The sequence below is a fragment of the Eumetopias jubatus genome, unplaced genomic scaffold (genome assembly GCF_037043125.1).
Source record: "Eumetopias jubatus isolate StellerSeaLion01/CBP00866 unplaced genomic scaffold, mEumJub1_p1.0 scaffold_9, whole genome shotgun sequence".
Lineage (NCBI taxonomy): Eukaryota > Metazoa > Chordata > Mammalia > Carnivora > Otariidae > Eumetopias > Eumetopias jubatus.
In genome coordinates this window covers 13,100,026-13,116,392 of record NW_028274815.1, presented here as the reverse complement: position 1 = coordinate 13,116,392, position 16,367 = coordinate 13,100,026, and the positions used below count along the sequence as shown (strand labels likewise).

The window sequence follows — 16,367 nt, the reverse complement described above, 5'->3', positions numbered from 1 at the left end:
GGGAACACAAGCAGGGGGAGTGGGAGAGGGAGAAGCGGGCTTCCCGCGGAGCAGGGAGCCCGACGCGGGGCTGGATCCCAGGACCCCGGGATCATGACCCGAGCCGAAGGCAGACGCTTAACGACTGAGCCACCCAGGCGCCCCTGAAGAGTCTTTTTTAAGCAAAGATCGATGGCCTGAATAGATTGGAGTTATATGAAGCAAAGGGTCTAATTTTACTGACCCTAAATTTATTCTGATTTATCAAAAGTGGTTGGTTTTTATTTTTTTATTTTTATTATTTTTTAAGATTTTATTTATTTATTTGACAGAGAGATAGAGAGAGAGCACAAGTGGGCAGAGAAGCAGGCAGAGGGAGAGGGAGAAACAGGCTCTCTGCTGAGCAGGGAGCCCGATGCGGGGCTGGATCCCAGAACCCTGGGATCATGACCTGAGCCGAAGGCAGACGCTTAACGACTGAGCCACCCAGGCGCCCCCAAAGTGGTTGGTTTTTAAAGTGCTTGTTTTATACGTACTTCTTGTAGAATTGTAAGATCAGAGTCTCCTCAGAGGTAAAGTAGGTTCATACAGACGGGCTGAAGGAGATAGTTGTCTGGTGCCAATGAACACGCAGCCCTTTCTGTTGCCCTCATGAATGGTAAATGTTGACTGTTCCGTGTGCAGCCTGGGTGCACAAATTGCTGGGATGTGGTTAGAACAGGAGCCTTGTTTCTCATTGGAGAGAGTGGCTGGCAAAAGCCTGTGTTGTTCTTGTAGGAATGGTGGAATTTAGGTCTTGATACATTTTCTTCTAGTCAGAAAGCAAATGGGTAAGATCCATCTCTTAACCCTCTCCTAGTTGAAGAGGAGAATAAGAATGTTCTCTTTAGAAAGGACACATTCGCTGGCCAGGCAATACCGGAGTCCCTGCCATGGGCCAGACGCTGTGCTAGGCCTGGAAACCATCAGGACGGATCAAGCATGCTCACCCCTCCGAGGAGGTCATGCTTGTGGCAATGACGGGGAGACAACAGTCACAGACACAGATGGCGGCCAGGGGCCCCTTGCCCGAACCAAGTGCAAAAAGGGAGGAGTGCCTGGGTGACTCAGCCGGTTAAGCCTGTCTGACTCTTGATTTTGGCTCAGGTCATGATCTCAGGGTCATGGGATCGAGTCCTGTGTCAGGCTCTGCACTCAGCAGGGAGTCTGCTTGAGATTCTCTCTCTCCCTTTGCCCCTCCCCTGCTAAAATAAATAAATAAATCTTTGTTTTAAAAAGTGCAGAAAGGGAGCATGTTCTCTGCCCAGGGAAGTCAGGGAAGGCTTCCAGGAGGGGGCCAAATGAGCTGGGCATTGAAGGGTGAATAGGAGTTGGGAGCTGGGCAAGAGACAACCCTAGTACAGAATGGCACTCTATAAACACGGGCCAACATTGGTATGTCTGTGGTGGTGGTGTTGGTGATGGAGAGGAAATAGCCAGAGTGATCATCACGCACAGAGAGCGCCTCAACTCTGCTTTTCAGAGCTCATTAGTGGCTGCCTCCTCAGCCTCCCACCTTGTTCCCAACAGTGACTAAAAATAATCAGATTGACTAATTTGAGTTGGTCTCTCCTCTGACCCCCTGGAGGTGTCAGTGAGCGACTAGGATGAGAGGGACCACGGAAAGAAGTGGAAAGAGGAGGAGGAGGAATCCATCCCCATCATCCAGAAACATGGATGTAATGATGTCGCCTGCACCGGGGCTCTCTGGTAGCAAAATTCAACTTTCCAGAAAACTAGGTCTGCTGCTTCCCTGTGAAAACTGCAAGAGAGGTTGAGAACTGTGTCTGTCCCTCTACCTTACTCTTGGGTGGGGGGGGGGGGGCAGTGGTGAGATATATGTATAAATCTATGTGTGTGTGTGTATATACCCAGACACGTGTACATATGTGTATCCTCTGTATGTGTATATATAGGTATGTGGACACACAGACACACACACGTCTGTGTTATTTAGAATCTATGCTAACCTCACAGAGCCCGGTGCCAAGCCCTCCAGCCACACGTGCCGGCATGGGTTAGAAGCAGCCTTGCTGACCTGCGCACTTCCCCGGCTGTGCTGCGGTCTATGTGCTTCCCGGCACTGGGGGTTCACAAGCACCCCAGGATGCCAGTGACAGAAGAGGACACTGAGACTCAGAGCCACAGAGCAGCTTGCCCAAGGCCTGAAGCTCCTGGGTGGTCCGGAGTCAGGCTCTCTTGTGGTTGTCCCCTCGTCTGCTCTGCATGCTGCCCTACCCTTCTGATAACCCAGTGAGGAGCAGCGGAGAATCGTCCTTGGACGTGGCCCTCACCTAGAGCTCTGAAATGCAGCACTGGGCAGAGCGGTGGTATCCTGCCATGGAGTCCTCTCTGGATTCCTGTGGTGCCGGCAAACTCTCTACATCTTGTCCTGCAGGTGTCTGTTTACATGCTTCCAGGGACGGGGAGCCCACTACTTCATAAAACAATTTGTTCTAGTTGTGGGCACTAGGGACCCCTTACAGAGCCATCTCTGAACCTAACCTTGTCCCATTTCTAGTAGGCTTACTTCCAGTTTTTTTTTTTAAGTTATCTCTGCAACCAATGTGGGGCTCAAACTCATGATCAAGAGTAGCATACTCTACCGACTGAACCAGCCAGGCACCCCCTCATTCTTCGTAGGCTTAAACATCTCAACAGCAAGCAGCTTAAGGAGTCAGTGCTTTGCTCGGTTTGGAGTCTCCGGGAGACACAGGCAGCCCCATGACATACACCCCCTCTCTGTTTCTTCTCCTGGAGAACCAGGAGAATCAGCTGGGGCTTCCTCATCTCTTGCTTTGGGGGGGTCTGTGTGTTCTTCCTGACAGGCTAGGCTGAGTGGAAGACAGAGCAGCTGGGTTTCTTCTCTTCTCACCCTAATGAAAGACCTCACCATGAGCTTTCTCCTGCATTCTTCTCTCCACAAACCTGGCCATCCCAGGGTGAGTAAGAATTTCCTTGGGATGCCTTTAACAGACGGAAAGTGAAGTTTGAAAAGAAGAAGAGAAAGAAAAGGAAGCACAGAAAGGACGGCTGTGGTATCAGGGTTAACTTGGGTTCTAGCCCAGGCTGTGGCACTGACTGACCATTTGACCTTGGACACCCCTTCCCTCCTCCATCATCACTACGAGGCAGTTGGGCTTGATGGTTCAGTGCTTTCCATTTCCAAACTTGGCCCCAGAGAGAGTCCTTGAATGCTGCTGAATCCACACGTGACCCTGCAGGACCCCAGTGTGGGGGTGTGGGGTTCACATCCACATCACCCCACCAGGAAGTGCCTCTGGAAGGCGAGAAACTGGACCTCTCACCTTTTCGTGGCTCACTGGGCCTCCATCAGCCCTGGACTTCAGAACAGCTGATGTGGTTCTCAGACTGAAAGGGCTCAGCCTGCACCCACACCCCCATCCCGATGCCGTGAGCCCTGGTGTAGCTGCCACCCTTGCCCTGCCCCTTCGCCCCAGTTTTCCAGCTTCCTGCCGCTCTGTGTTCCTTCTCTAAGCTGGAAGATAGGAGGATCGGTTTGGGGTGCTTGGCCTAGCCCTGAGGGTGAGCCTGCCTTTCTCTGGGACTTGGAAGCTGCCGACCTGGTGGCCCAGGATGGAGACTTCATCTGACCTACAATCCAGAGTTAGGCCCAGGCTGCAAATGGGCAGAGGTGTTCTGGGGAGAGAATTGTTACTACCGAAAGCAGGCTCGGAACGTGTCTCCTCCAGAGACCTCGCTTCCCAGCACGCCACCTGGCTCTTCTTCTGACCGTGCCGCTTATCCAAGAAGGGGAACAGGGAAATCTAACATGCTGTCTTCAGTTGCCATCACACTGGATACCTGGAGCCTGGAAACGTGATGACATTTGTGAAGGCATGTGTCCCTGGCTTTAGGGAATGACATGATAGTGTGCATAAGCAAGGACCGTAGGTGAGGTTTGGTTCAGTCATCACGAAATGCGGTGTCACATTACGGTTCAGAACACAGACTGGAGCCACGTCGCCAGAAGGCTAGCTGGTGAGCTCGGACGGTGACCACATATCTCATCCAACAGTTTCCTTGTCTGTAAAGTGAGAAAGTCAATGGCACCTGCCATTTGGGGTTGCTCTGCTCGTTCAATGAGCTAGTCTAGGTGTGTGCTCCGGGCGGCACCTGGCACATAGTAAGGACCCAATTCATGTTAGCTCTTTTTATTTTGATCTGAAGCCTTCGTTAAATATTTCATTAAAAGTAAGTTTTCAGGATATGCCGTGGCTTCCGGCATCGAAGAGCTATTTGTTAAGCGTCTTCTGAGTGCAGAACTAGTCCCAGAAGAAGGAGTTTCGAAGCTGAAGTCAGCCACAGTGATGAGCAGTCCAGCCCCAGATGTGCCGCACTGTCTGGCTGTTGAAACAACCAGAGCATCTGAGGAGACCAAAAGGAGCAGGAGAGATCCCCGAACCCAGAGGCTTCTTAGGGCAACGGGGTGGTTCAGAGGGGGCTGGTGGCCAGGAGGGGATGGAGGCAGGACGCTGGAGGCAGATGGTGGGCTGTGAGGAGGAGGAGGAGCTCCACAAGGATGATGGAGGGATGGGGGATCCGCTCTGAACAGGAGGTGGGAGAAGAGCTAAGGAGAGAGGGATTGCTTGAGAGCCCTGAGGGCACCCGGGGGGGACCCCTCCACTTTGTCCAGCTCCGTGTCAGGGGAGGGAGAGGGCTCCGGATGTGCCAGCGGAGGCTCCCCGCACAGGCGGGACGGGCGCGGGCCCGCTGCCCCGCACTGGGAGAGCACAGGCCCCTCTGTGTGCCCAGGAGCCCCGGCCGGGCCTCCTCTCCTTGGAGGGCCCCACAAAGACTTGCTTGTTCTCCCCTGACATCAGACCTCACCCGCAGGACTTCTCTGTTCTTCTGGGGCAAGATCACACACAGTGATAGTGGCCTGAAAGGGAAGACTGGCTCAGGCGTCGCCATGCCAACCCACTCCCCGGCAGAGGGCAGGAAGATGGTGCCCACCACATGAGCCTGTGCACCTTGCAGGTCCTGCTGGGCACAGAGCCGAGCGCCGAGCGCCTGGTCCCAGCCCTGTGGGAGCTGCTGGTAGCGGTTCTGAGAGACGCCAGCTGCGTGGTCAGGAATGGGCAAAATATCAGAGGGCCAAATTAATGATCGCGGCATACAATGAGCTGATTGTTTTCTGGTTGATTTTCTTTCTTTCTTTTTTTTTTTTCTCTTAAGTAAGCAAGTGTTTCATTTAAACACCTGGGGTTTCTATTTTAACAGAGACTGATGTAGAGAGTTTTGCCTTCGAAATTTCATAAAAACTTACTGTTTCGGGGCCCCTGGGTGGCTCAGTCAGTTAAGCATCCAACTCTTGATTTCGGCTCAGGTTAGGATCTCAGGGTTCTGGGATCAAGCCCTGCCTCGGGCTCTACGCTCAGCGGGGAGTCTGCTTGAGAGTCTCTCCCTCCCTCTCCTTCTGCTCCTCCCCTGCTTGTGCTCTCTCTCTCTCTCAAATAAATAAATCAATACTTTTTTTAAAAAAGAAAAAGAAAAGCTACTCTTTAGAGGAATCTGTGAGATCGGCTGGTCTAGCTTCTGTCTGATCTTTTTTTTCAAGTGAGTTGACTGAGGCTGGGGAAGTAGGAGGCAGTGTGAACAATGAGAAGAGTAAAGCCTCCCCAGCCTCTCGTCCTGGGCTCTCAGATCGGGATCCTGTGTATAAAGCACTTAGCACAAGACCTGGCCCACAGCGGGGCTCAGAAAAAGCTATCCCTGATTATTTTGTGAACTTCCATGTGTGCCAAGTGGGATCAATAAATGAAACACTCATAAAACAAAATACATGTTAATCCAGTACAGGAGAAGCTCCTGATTCCCTTCGTCCTAAAACAGCCAGTTACTTTTGAGCTACAGGAGAGAAAGGAGACTTGACATTGGAACTTCCAATCCTTAGTCTAGTGCAGGGCTTCTCAAACATATGGCCAAGGCCACAGGCTAGTCTGGAAAGGTAAGCTGGTGTCTCCACGGTCTCTCCATGGTGCTTCCCACACTCCGCTGGGCACCACAGGACCTGAGCTTATTTCATTTAGCTGGGTTCTCAACTGGTGCAAACCACATAGGAGCCTCAGACCTCGTATTGGAATAAAAGTTTGCCATCTTCAAGTAGGACTAAGATGCAACCTCAACACTACTTGAGCCGTCTGTTGAGGCTGCAAGCCCCAGAACTGTTGGAGAGCAGAGCTTTCAAACATAGTCATTTGTGGCCACGGCCACCAGCCTGGGAACCCCAACTGCAGGGTAAAGTTGAAATCAGGATAGTGCGTGGTTGAGTCATCGAGAGCAGGGCTGGCCTTTAACATAAATTTCGAGATAAACTCGGCGAGTTTGTTTGTTTGGTTTAATTGTGGTCTTGGTGGATCAATCCAAACAGGGAAGTCCCATGGTGACTTTGCTGGGTTCTCTGTGTATTGTAGATTTCCTGCAGGAGCATCCTCTCTCTCAAGAGCAACATTGTACATCTGTGTAGAAATAGCCTCTCTATAAGCACCGGGGCAGGGAGGGGTGGGGTGCAGTCACTAATGGAGGATCTCCCACTATCCTAATTTACACTTCCAGAGTATTTTCCAGGTGGGCCAAAGTAAACTATAGAAACTCATTTTGATAAGCTTGGGATAGAATTTCAGCCTCCCCCCCCCCCCCATTTTTTCTTTCTCTTCCACTCCAACTGAAGTCAAGATGATTCAGTCACAAGCTATGTTTCCCTTGGTGGCAAACTCGACTTAAGAAATTAGTGAGAGCAGCTGGGGAGGATGCTTACTTACCCAAATGGTTGAATCTATTCATTTTTTCCCCCCAATTGCCATGGCTTCACTCTTGGCAGCCTGGTTAAGACCAGTGCTTTTGAAATGACCTTGATCAGGAATTAAGTGAATTATGGTGTTAAGTAAGCGTTGGGTACTACAGCTGTGAATCTGAACACTGTTTACTACGAAGAGGAAGAACGTTTAGAAAATATCCAGGACTTTGAAATCGATCCCGCTTCTTTGTCCTTTTTACAAACTTCTGTGTTTGTACTAAGGCCTTATTACCCTGACCTGGTCTGGCAATTTTAACGTGAGGCGATAATGCCTCTTAGTGGAGAGGCTACTTAACTGCAAGCCCTTGTATTTGCCCAAAGAAAAACTGGGTTTTGGCAGAAAGACATCACTTTCACAATTCTTAAAACTAAACAAGGTACCTGCTTTTGAAGGTCATCGTGAGAATCAAATGAGATAATTTGTAGGCAGCGCTTAAAACAGCACGGAACCCAGGACTGCCAGTGGCCGTGACCGTGGTCATCTGACAACGAGGATTTGGGGAAGCAGGGGATGACTGAAGTCGTCTTTGGAGTCCCCAGGATTTCAGTTTCAGGGCCTCTGTGTTGGCTGTGATATGTGGTAGGAAAGGTGACCAAAGCCGCACATCCTCACCTAAGACAGGACTCCCTTCCCGCCAGCCCACCTGCCTGGAGGCAGAAGGCTGCAAGACCCACTTCCAAAAGCGCACCCATGGTTCAGCCTTACATATTCTCACCGTGCAGGAAATTTGATTCAAAAAAAAAAACGGCATCCACGGGGCGCCTGGGTGGCCCAGTTTGTTAGTGCCTGACTGTTGATTTAGGCTCAGGTCATGATCTCAGGGTCCTGAGGTCCAACCCATGTGAGGCTCCACCCTCACTCAGCAGGGAGTTTGCTTAAGATTCTCTCCTTCCCCCTCTGCCCCTCCCTCAGCTCTCTCTCTCTCTCTCTAAAAATAAATAAATAAAATATTTAAAAAACAAAGAGGCATCCACAAGTGGGAATTCATGGACCTGAGACATGGTATTTTGTCATGCCTGTCCTTGACCTTGGGCTTCTCCCAGCTCAGCCTCCGAAGCTGATTGGCGGGGCCAAAGGCGGGGCCAGTCACAGGCTTCTCTTTGTGAGGAGTTGCTGGCCATGTCCAAGCCGGTGAGGCCGGCTGTTCTCAGAGCCTGCTGCCTGTCTTCAGTTCACTTGTGCATCCCTGAGGCTGTAGCTGGCCTTTCAGATGACTCAAATTTTCTTTCTTTCAATTTTCAAGCATAGCGTGAGATCCCTGTCTGCTTCTTCATATGCCAGAAACTACTTATATCTTTATTAAACTAGGTGAAAGGGGGAAAAAACATTTCCTCCCTCCATCTTTCCTTTGCTCCTTTCCTCCCTCCCTCCCTCCCTCCCTCCCTTCTTGGGGCGCCTGGGTGGCTCATGGGGCGCCTGGGTGGCTCAGTTGGTTAAGCGGCTGCCTTCGGCTCAGGTCATAATCCCAGGGTCCTGGGATCGAGCCCCGCATCGGGCTCCCTGCTCAGCGGGGAGCCTGCTTCTCCCTCTCCCTCTGCCTGCCTCTCTGCCTACTTGTTCTCTCTCTGTATCTCTCTGCCAAATAAATAAACAAAATCTTTAAAATAAAATAAAATAAAATAAAATGAAATAAAATAAAATAAAATAAAAAAGAGTCAGACACTCCTTCCCTCCCTTCTTTCCTTCCTTCCTTCCCTCCCTCCCTCCCTCCTTCCTTCTCTCTTTCTCTTTCTAAGGAAATGGCTGGGACTCAAGAGATCTTAGATGGATACAGATTTTGGCATTCATGCTGTCATTTCTCCACTCATTTTTTTTTTCCATTTATTAGCAAACCCGTATTCCCTGAGTGGCCTGCTGTGGATTCAAGTGTAAGTCCTAGCTCCTGTCCTGGAGGTTTCCACCTTCTAGGAAGAGAGGCAGACAGGTAAGCAGGAGTGACTGGAATGGTGGTGGTATGTGAGGACTCCAAGGGCTCTGGTGAGAGGCAAAGGGCGGGGGACACCGCCCCCCACCCTGGGAATGGGGACAGGCGTCAGGACAGGCCCCAGGCCAGTGGAGGATGGGTGTCTGCCTGGCAGAGAACTACCTTGAGAGCAGGCGTAAATGCACATAGGAAACCCAGTCCCACTATTTCATCATAACCAGAAGACGGGGCTCTGCCCAGGGATCGCAAAGCTGAGCGTGTGAGAGCTGTCACTCCCAAGACCCTCACATCCATCCCCACCAAGAGTGCGTGATCTCAGCAGTGAGGGACCTGGGGTTGCCTTCCATCCAGCTCCCTGGTCTCTGCGGTAGCTGGATGTCCACTGAGAGGTCTCCCTCCCAACTCCACAGCCTCCTTCTGCATGAGACCTTTCCAGTGTTTTCCAGCCCACATGAATCACCTCTTCTCTTGCACCCCTTTTCCCGAACACTTTCCCTTCGCCCAAACCACAGCCCTCCCTAGAACATTCCATGCTTTACAGCAGGCTTTGAACATGGCTTCTGGCCCTCACTGGATTGTTCTCTCAGACCACTGCCGGGACCGAGTCTTACTGAGCACGGGTCTCTAAAATGAGTGAATGTTCATGTACCAGAGCCTTGGGATCTGTATTAACATCATTGCTTTGTCACCTCATGGATTTTTTTTTTTTTTAATTTGAAATTTGAAAGTCGAAGGATAGAGCTTTGGTGTTTGCAAATTATCCCCAACCTAGCACCTTCATGTTACAATTGTACTATTATTATAATTGCAATGAGAGCTGATTTGGGCTTCTAGGGCTGGGACATGGCAGGTCCTCAATTGCTTCTCAAGTTCCAAAGGAAAGGGGTCTGAATGAGAGAATGTCATATTAGACCTTTGGAGACACAGGAGAGATGAAACCAGGCTGTCCAAGCATTGTTTCATGGAGCTACTTTGGAGCCACTTTGTTGAGTATATGAAAATCATTTGTAGTTTGCACGCCTATGCGTTTCATGACATTGACTGCCTCAAGCGTACGCAGGGGCTTGAGGACAGTTTCTCTGTAGTCCTATCAGCATTCCACCAGATTCCAGAATTACTACTGTTTTTCACAGACTAACTCTCTAGCACTCCATGATGGCAGCAGTGGCCAATTTGGATACAGCATGGGACATTTCAAAGTGCTGGGGCTCTATCATCACTGTCCTTGCCAAATAACTTGAAATCCAAATGGCTTCAAGGAGCAAGACCAGGGTGGCTGTTGCAGAAAGTGTTGTTGGTGTGGAATGCTGTGACTTACATGGAAGGTGCATCCCTGTTCTAATGAACTTAGCTCACGATTTGGCATAGGTTGCCTGGATGCGTATTTGGAAATTGTTGCACATTTTTACTGTATAAAACCCTAGGGCTCTGGGACAGGGAGGAGTTCCCAGCTCACTGAGCCCGTCCTGTGGGCAACAGAGAATAAGGATGAGGCTCAGAGCTGGGAAATGACCTTCGCCACCGTTCTGCAGTCAATGAGTGGCTAAAATGAGATCAGGACGCAGAGGCCATGGCTCTCTGTGCGCTTGGTGGTATTACAGAGGCATTATGGTCAATGTTATGTCCTGTGTCCGTTTGGCCTTGGGTGACACGATAACCATCTGACCTACCCAAGGTGCCAAGCTGCATTTCTGCCCAGGAATGTCCCTGCTCCTGCTCTCTGGTTGCAAAGTTCCTACATGATCAGTCCTCAGCTGATTCTTCTGACCTTCCCTTCCTCCCTCGCCTCCCCTGCCCTTCCAAAATACACTTTCTCTTTTACAGTTTCATACTGTTCCTCGTTTGGACCATGCTCACTGGCCAGCATTTCCCCATCCCCTGCAATGGCTACTTCTCCCTCATTCTTATGCAAATGGCCGTATCTGACCAAAATATCAGATGACCTGAGAGCATCTCCTCCCATGGGATATGGAGGAAAAAAACTTAGGTTTTGGTAACAGAGAGCTCCGTGGGGTCATGGGAGTTCTGTTCATGAATGAATGACTACGTTCATTCCAAATGTACGTATGTATGGCGTTCCTACTATGTGTCAGGCCCTAGTCTAGGAGTTGAAGGTACATATGTCAATGGTAATAGAGATTAAAAAGAAAGATAAAGAAAGTGACTGGGGGTGGGGTGAGGTGAGGAGAAGTGAAATCCTATTTTGGACTGGGTGGTTAGGTTGGGCTCCCCTGAAAAATAAACCCTGAACAGAGGCCTAAAGAAAAAAACATGCAGATATATTGGGGGAAAGCATTCTAGGTAGACGGACTAGCAAGTGCAAAGGTCCTGTGGCAGAAAGATATGTGGTAAGTTCAAAAAAAGAAAAGGTGAGGAGGCAGAGGTGGCTGAAGCAGAGTGAAGGAGGGGAAGTTGCAGGTGATGAACCACTTTGCGATACCATCACAGAGGGACTTGTTGACTTTGATAGGGGTCTTGTGCCTTACTCTGAGTAAAACAGGACACTGCTAAAAGGATTTAAGCAGAAGAGTGACAGCTGGGAAATCTGTTTAAGGGGTGACTGTGATACGCTGGGCAAGAGGTGATGGCTTGTGGGTTGGTCTAGGGCGCTGGTGATGAAGGGTGTGAGAAGCAATTGGATTCAAGATACATCTTAAAAGTATAGCTGATGGGATTTGTTAGCTTGGTTATGGGGTATGAGCGAATGAGAGAAGTCTAGAATAACACCAGCTTTTTCGGACTGAACATCTGGACACATGGAATTGCCGTTGGCTGAGTTGGGGAAGACTGGAACAGGGCAGTTTTAATGTTGGGTATGTTAAGTTTCAGCTGTTTATCAGAGTCAAGTAGTCAATTGGATATACGAGTTGGGAGTTCAAGCGAGGCGGGGTCAAGGCAACAGGGAAGAATTTGGAAGTCATCAGCATCCATCTCTATGATGGTATTGAAAGCCCACCCAGATATCAATAACTGTAGGAAGGAGGAGCTCTTTGTCATGGCCGGGAGGACAGGACTCAGACCGGTGGTTGGAACAATAAAAATAACAAGAGTAATAGTGAGTTATGGCAACTACTCTTTATGCATCTGGCTGCTTACCTCTGTTGTCTCATTATTTCCAAAAACCACCCTTGAAGAGGTTGAAATAATCTCTGTTTTACTCATATTGGAACTCTGACTCAGGGAGGTGAAGTAAATGTTGTTAAATAACATTGATTAAGACCACCCAGCTCATAAGCTGGCTGAGCTGGGATTCAACCCAAGTCCATGTCACTGTTGCTCTGCTGAGCATCAGTCAGGAAGCAGATCACAGCTCATTTTAAGGAGTTCAAGGGCGTGGTCTTTCTCTCATCTTTGCCAAACACATTTCAGCTGAGAATTTCTACCAGCTCAGCCCCCACCTTCAAGTTAAGCATGGCCTGAAGATCGGGCACTTCAGGTGCAGGATGAAATAAAGCCCGAGGGGACACAGAGTGCTGCCCATGCCAACACGGCACACGATGTAAAGCAAGGGGGGACAATTTGAAAAAAAGCATTAGTGATGAGACACAAGACAGAGTCACGCCTCTGCTCTAAACACCGGCTACAGTTTAAAGCAAAGACATTACCAGGAGGCGCTTGTTGATTTCCTAGTGCCAGAGGTCAGAGGACAACGCCCACCCTCCCGGAGGCAGGTGTGCATGGCACACTGGCCCTCTGCAGGCACTCGGTTCTGCTGTCCTCTCTGTTAGGCCAGGCCACAGGTAAATAAGTGCAGTGGACTCCATCTAGGAGAGTAAGATCTGACTTGTCCAAGGTCTGCAGCTAGTACATGGTACCATAGAGATCTGAACTAGGCTTTCCAGACCCCTGAGCTCCTGGCTGTTGCACTGCACTGCTTCATAAGGGAAAGGAGAGAAGGGGCTGGAGGAATCTTGAGAGAGCATCTCGTGTCCTCCATCCAAGTATCCCTGGCATGCAGTTCTGGGAATGGCCAGCAGAGGGGACCACGCACCCGGGTTTCTCCAGCCCGCTGCCTGAAGCCATGTTGAATGAGCAAATGTCTGCAGCAGACTATGAGATCTAAATGTCTCCTTGGCAGGAAATCCTCGAGGAGCACTGCGGGGTTGTGCAAACAGCCTTACAATGTCCGCTTGTGTGTGTGCACTCAGCTTCGCCTGCGTCGCCCACAATGCTCTGTTTTTTTTGGATAATGGGGCTCTGTGGACCCATACGCCTTGTCATGCAAAGGGAGGGACCTGTATTTGTCATAAATGGGCTCTTGTATGATTAATAGCTGGGCGAAGGAGCACGCAGCAGCCGTTCAGCACCCGGCTTCACGTCTTCACTGAGGCGGTGGTCTGAGTCGGCTTTCTTCCCTTGCTCCAAAGCAGCAGTGCAGTATTTATTGCTAAAAGGGAAATGACTTGTTTACGTTGTGGCTGCAGTTTGGGCTATGCACGACAGGAGGTGCAGAAAACTAGTATTTGTTGTCAGGGGCTGACTGCACGCCCGCTACTTAATTGGCATTATCTTTATTTCCTCAATAGCAACACTGCAAAGGAAGTATTATAATTTGCATTTTACAGATGAGGAAAACTCCCGATTCCGAAGAGTAGCAGGACTTGCCCAAGGTGTCCAGAGCGCATGGTATTCCCACTAAACGACTCTCTTTCCTTTTCAGTGTGGTCCACGGTCCACACACTTGAAGATGCCTTCCTCGTCCTGTCTGGCTGCCCACACACTGAAATCTGTGATTTTCAAACAGATGAGGAATTTCCATTCCCGGGCTTCGGTGTGTTTATAGTATCTCCTGGAATTATATGCAAAAAAAAAAAAAAAATGTGGGTCTATGTGGATGTGTGCATTTTTCTGAGAAGGCTGATTTACATCAGATTCTCGAAGTCATCTGCAATCATATTTCTATTTGGGGACATGCTTCTTTTTCTCTGACCTCTCCCTCTCACAATGACTGTTTTCTCTGTTGAGTGTATTCATAGCTGACATCTCACTGTAGCTATGCCGAGCCCACTCTCGTCACCCTTCCGAGCAGACAGAAGTGAGGAGGGCTGTGTGCTGTGCTGGACCTGGGTTTGGTGCTCGGTGGGGCAGAGGAGGGAGGATGCAGTGAAATGGGTAACATTCTGAAAATGAAGAAGACATAGCCCTTGAAAGAATTCACAGCAAGTAGGGTTGTTTACTCAGCCTGGGAGTCAGGTAGGAGGTTTCTGGGAGGAAATGCTATTTGATTTGGGTCTTGAAAGGTAGAATATTGGCAGGCAGAGGATAGGGGAGAGGCATTCCAGGCAAAGGGAATAACATAAGCAAAGGGGGGGGGAAAAAGGCAAGAAGGAGACCAGAGCTGTTGGCACTGTCCATATTCTGGTGTGACCAAAGTACACAGTGTTCGAAGGAGCTGAAACTTGAAAGGGAGCTCTGGGTCAGATTTTATGGCCCTGAATACCATGTAAAAAAAAAAATTGTGCTCATCTTAATTTGACAGCCAGCTTGGAAAACATTTTTGCTAAAACACGCCCTCCTTCCACCCAGCTAACCCCACGTCCCACTCAGCCATGGAGTCTGCCTTGAGAAGCAGTTCCTTGCACAAGAGCCACGTCTCCCAGTGCTCAGCAAACCCGCCCCACCCACCTCTCCCGTCCCAGCCCAAGTTGATGGTCTCCATCACTTGCTTGGGGTTCAAGCCAGGGATTTTACTTAAAAATGTTAGTTTGGTCTGCCATGAACAATACTTTGAAATCAAGCTAATGGCTGCCTTCAGAAACTGGAAACAAAAGCAGAACCACTCCTGCCTCTGAGATTTCAAGGGAGGTTTTCAGGCCCTTCGATGCCCTTCGTGCTTGAGATGTAGTGGAGCATCCCAATCTCCCTTGGCTTCAAATTCTTCAAGTTTTTAGTATGTGAAATGGCTTTTGTTGGTCTTTTTGGCACTTACATAATTTTTGACATCTCCCCCCAAATAAATTTGACCTGGGAAATAATATCCTGAATGCTTTGACATGTCAGTTCCAAGTCTCCTTGGGTATACAGGTGGGCCCCAGTTTAAGAAAACTCAGCATCTGAAAACCTAGACTTACAAATCAAGTCAACCCACGGCACTGGGGTGGGTGGGATTTTCCAGGGGGCTTTCACTTCCCAGAAGGATTTCTTCCAATAGCACCTCCCTGTGCATCAACCTGCTAGATCATATTTCACCACCTGACAGTGAACTATGGAGGTAAAGAAACTTCAAGCACAAATGTGTGATGCAGCTGCCCATGGAATGAAAACCAGGCAAAAACGAGGGGAAATCTTTTTTTTTTTTTTAATGTTATAATGTAAGATAACAGAAATGGAAGAGATTTAATCCTCCACCAATCGTTTTGCACGTGGCGTTTCCTGTGACATGCTCTGGAGACTAGTATGTGATCTGAGGTGCTTGGAGTACCTGGTGTTGAATTAGTGGGGATGGGAGGGGTAGGGAGAGTGACTCAGGCAATAAGGAGATACTGCAGCGAAGAGGAGGCGTGGAGAAGGGTGGGTCTCGGGGAGATGTGAAAGTTAAGTGGATAGTTTGGGGAAGAAAATGGATCTGTGGAGTGTCGTAGGTACAGAAATCTCAGATGACACTCGGGTTTCTGGCTCATACAATTAGTTGAATGATGATGTTTTTCACTGAACAATGGAAGGGAGGGATATTTGCAGAGAATATTAAAACCCAAACCCAAATCGCTGTGCTTTCAGGAAATTCACTTAGATTTGCGGGCCTGGAGTTGAGGAGGAAGGTCCAGTTTGGGGCTAGGGATTGAGAAGTCTTCAGCATATGGGCAAAAATTGGGAGTCCGAAGGGTATCACCTGAGAGAGCGGGGAAGGTGTGAAGAGAGACAACTGGAGACTGACATTTTAAAGGTTGGATGGAGGGAGTGGAAACTTGAGAAGGAACACTCTGGGAGAGGAGGAAGGAGCAGAGTCAGGGAGGTGGGTTTGACCCAGAGCACATGCGCCAGGACTCAGCTCCTCCCTCAGAGGCGGGGGAACCGGGTGCTCGTTGAGCTGCTTACCTGAGAAGGAATTCCGGAAAAAGGAGATTTGTAATCCAAGAGAATGGACAGTGTTTAATCTAAATCATTGATGGTCTGGACAGCCCAAATTTTAAGTAACTTCTTGGTGTTTCCTTTCGGTTTCTAGACTGAACTGAGGCCAAACCAGAAAAGTCGAATAACTACCCCTTAATTCCGTTTAGGCAATGCACCTAGGACTAGCGCTTAGGTCCCCAGGCTGCTGGCTCTGCAAGGGGTCACTTCCCCTTTGAAATTAAGCAGAACTGGCCTGGGTGGGCTGAGACTGTCAGTCCTCCTTCTGGGTCAGGGGCAGGCTGATCAACCTGTTTGCTCACAACCGTGTTCTTGGTTTCACAAGTGAAAGGGAACAAATTCACTAATGACTTCCCAGCGGCGGGCTGGTCCGGAGCAAAGCCCCAGCTTGATTGTTTCCATATTCACGAACATTTGAAACTGGGGGGCATGTTGACTTTCATTCCCTAAAAAAGAATCAGATTTTGCCCTCGTTTCTTGGAGGCTTTTTGCTGCTTTAATATTGATGTTTATGGGGAAATTAGCTATGATGAGGT

The 16,367-nt window shown here is 49.3% G+C and overlaps 1 protein-coding gene across 5 annotated transcripts in view; it reads left to right on the top strand.

Annotated features, from left to right (window-relative positions):
• CYRIA (CYFIP related Rac1 interactor A) overlaps positions 1-16,367 on the top strand; it is a 110,777-nt gene that overhangs the window by 45,199 nt on the left and 49,211 nt on the right. For 4 of the 5 annotated variants that reach the window (XR_003608468.2, XM_028099301.2, XM_028099303.2 and 1 more), the window contains exon 3: positions 8,668-8,763. The exons of the other annotated variant lie outside the window; for it this stretch is intronic. The gene's annotated coding sequence lies outside the window, so the exon portion shown is untranslated. The remainder of the gene's footprint in view (positions 1-8,667; positions 8,764-16,367) is intronic. 5 annotated transcript variants of the gene reach the window in all.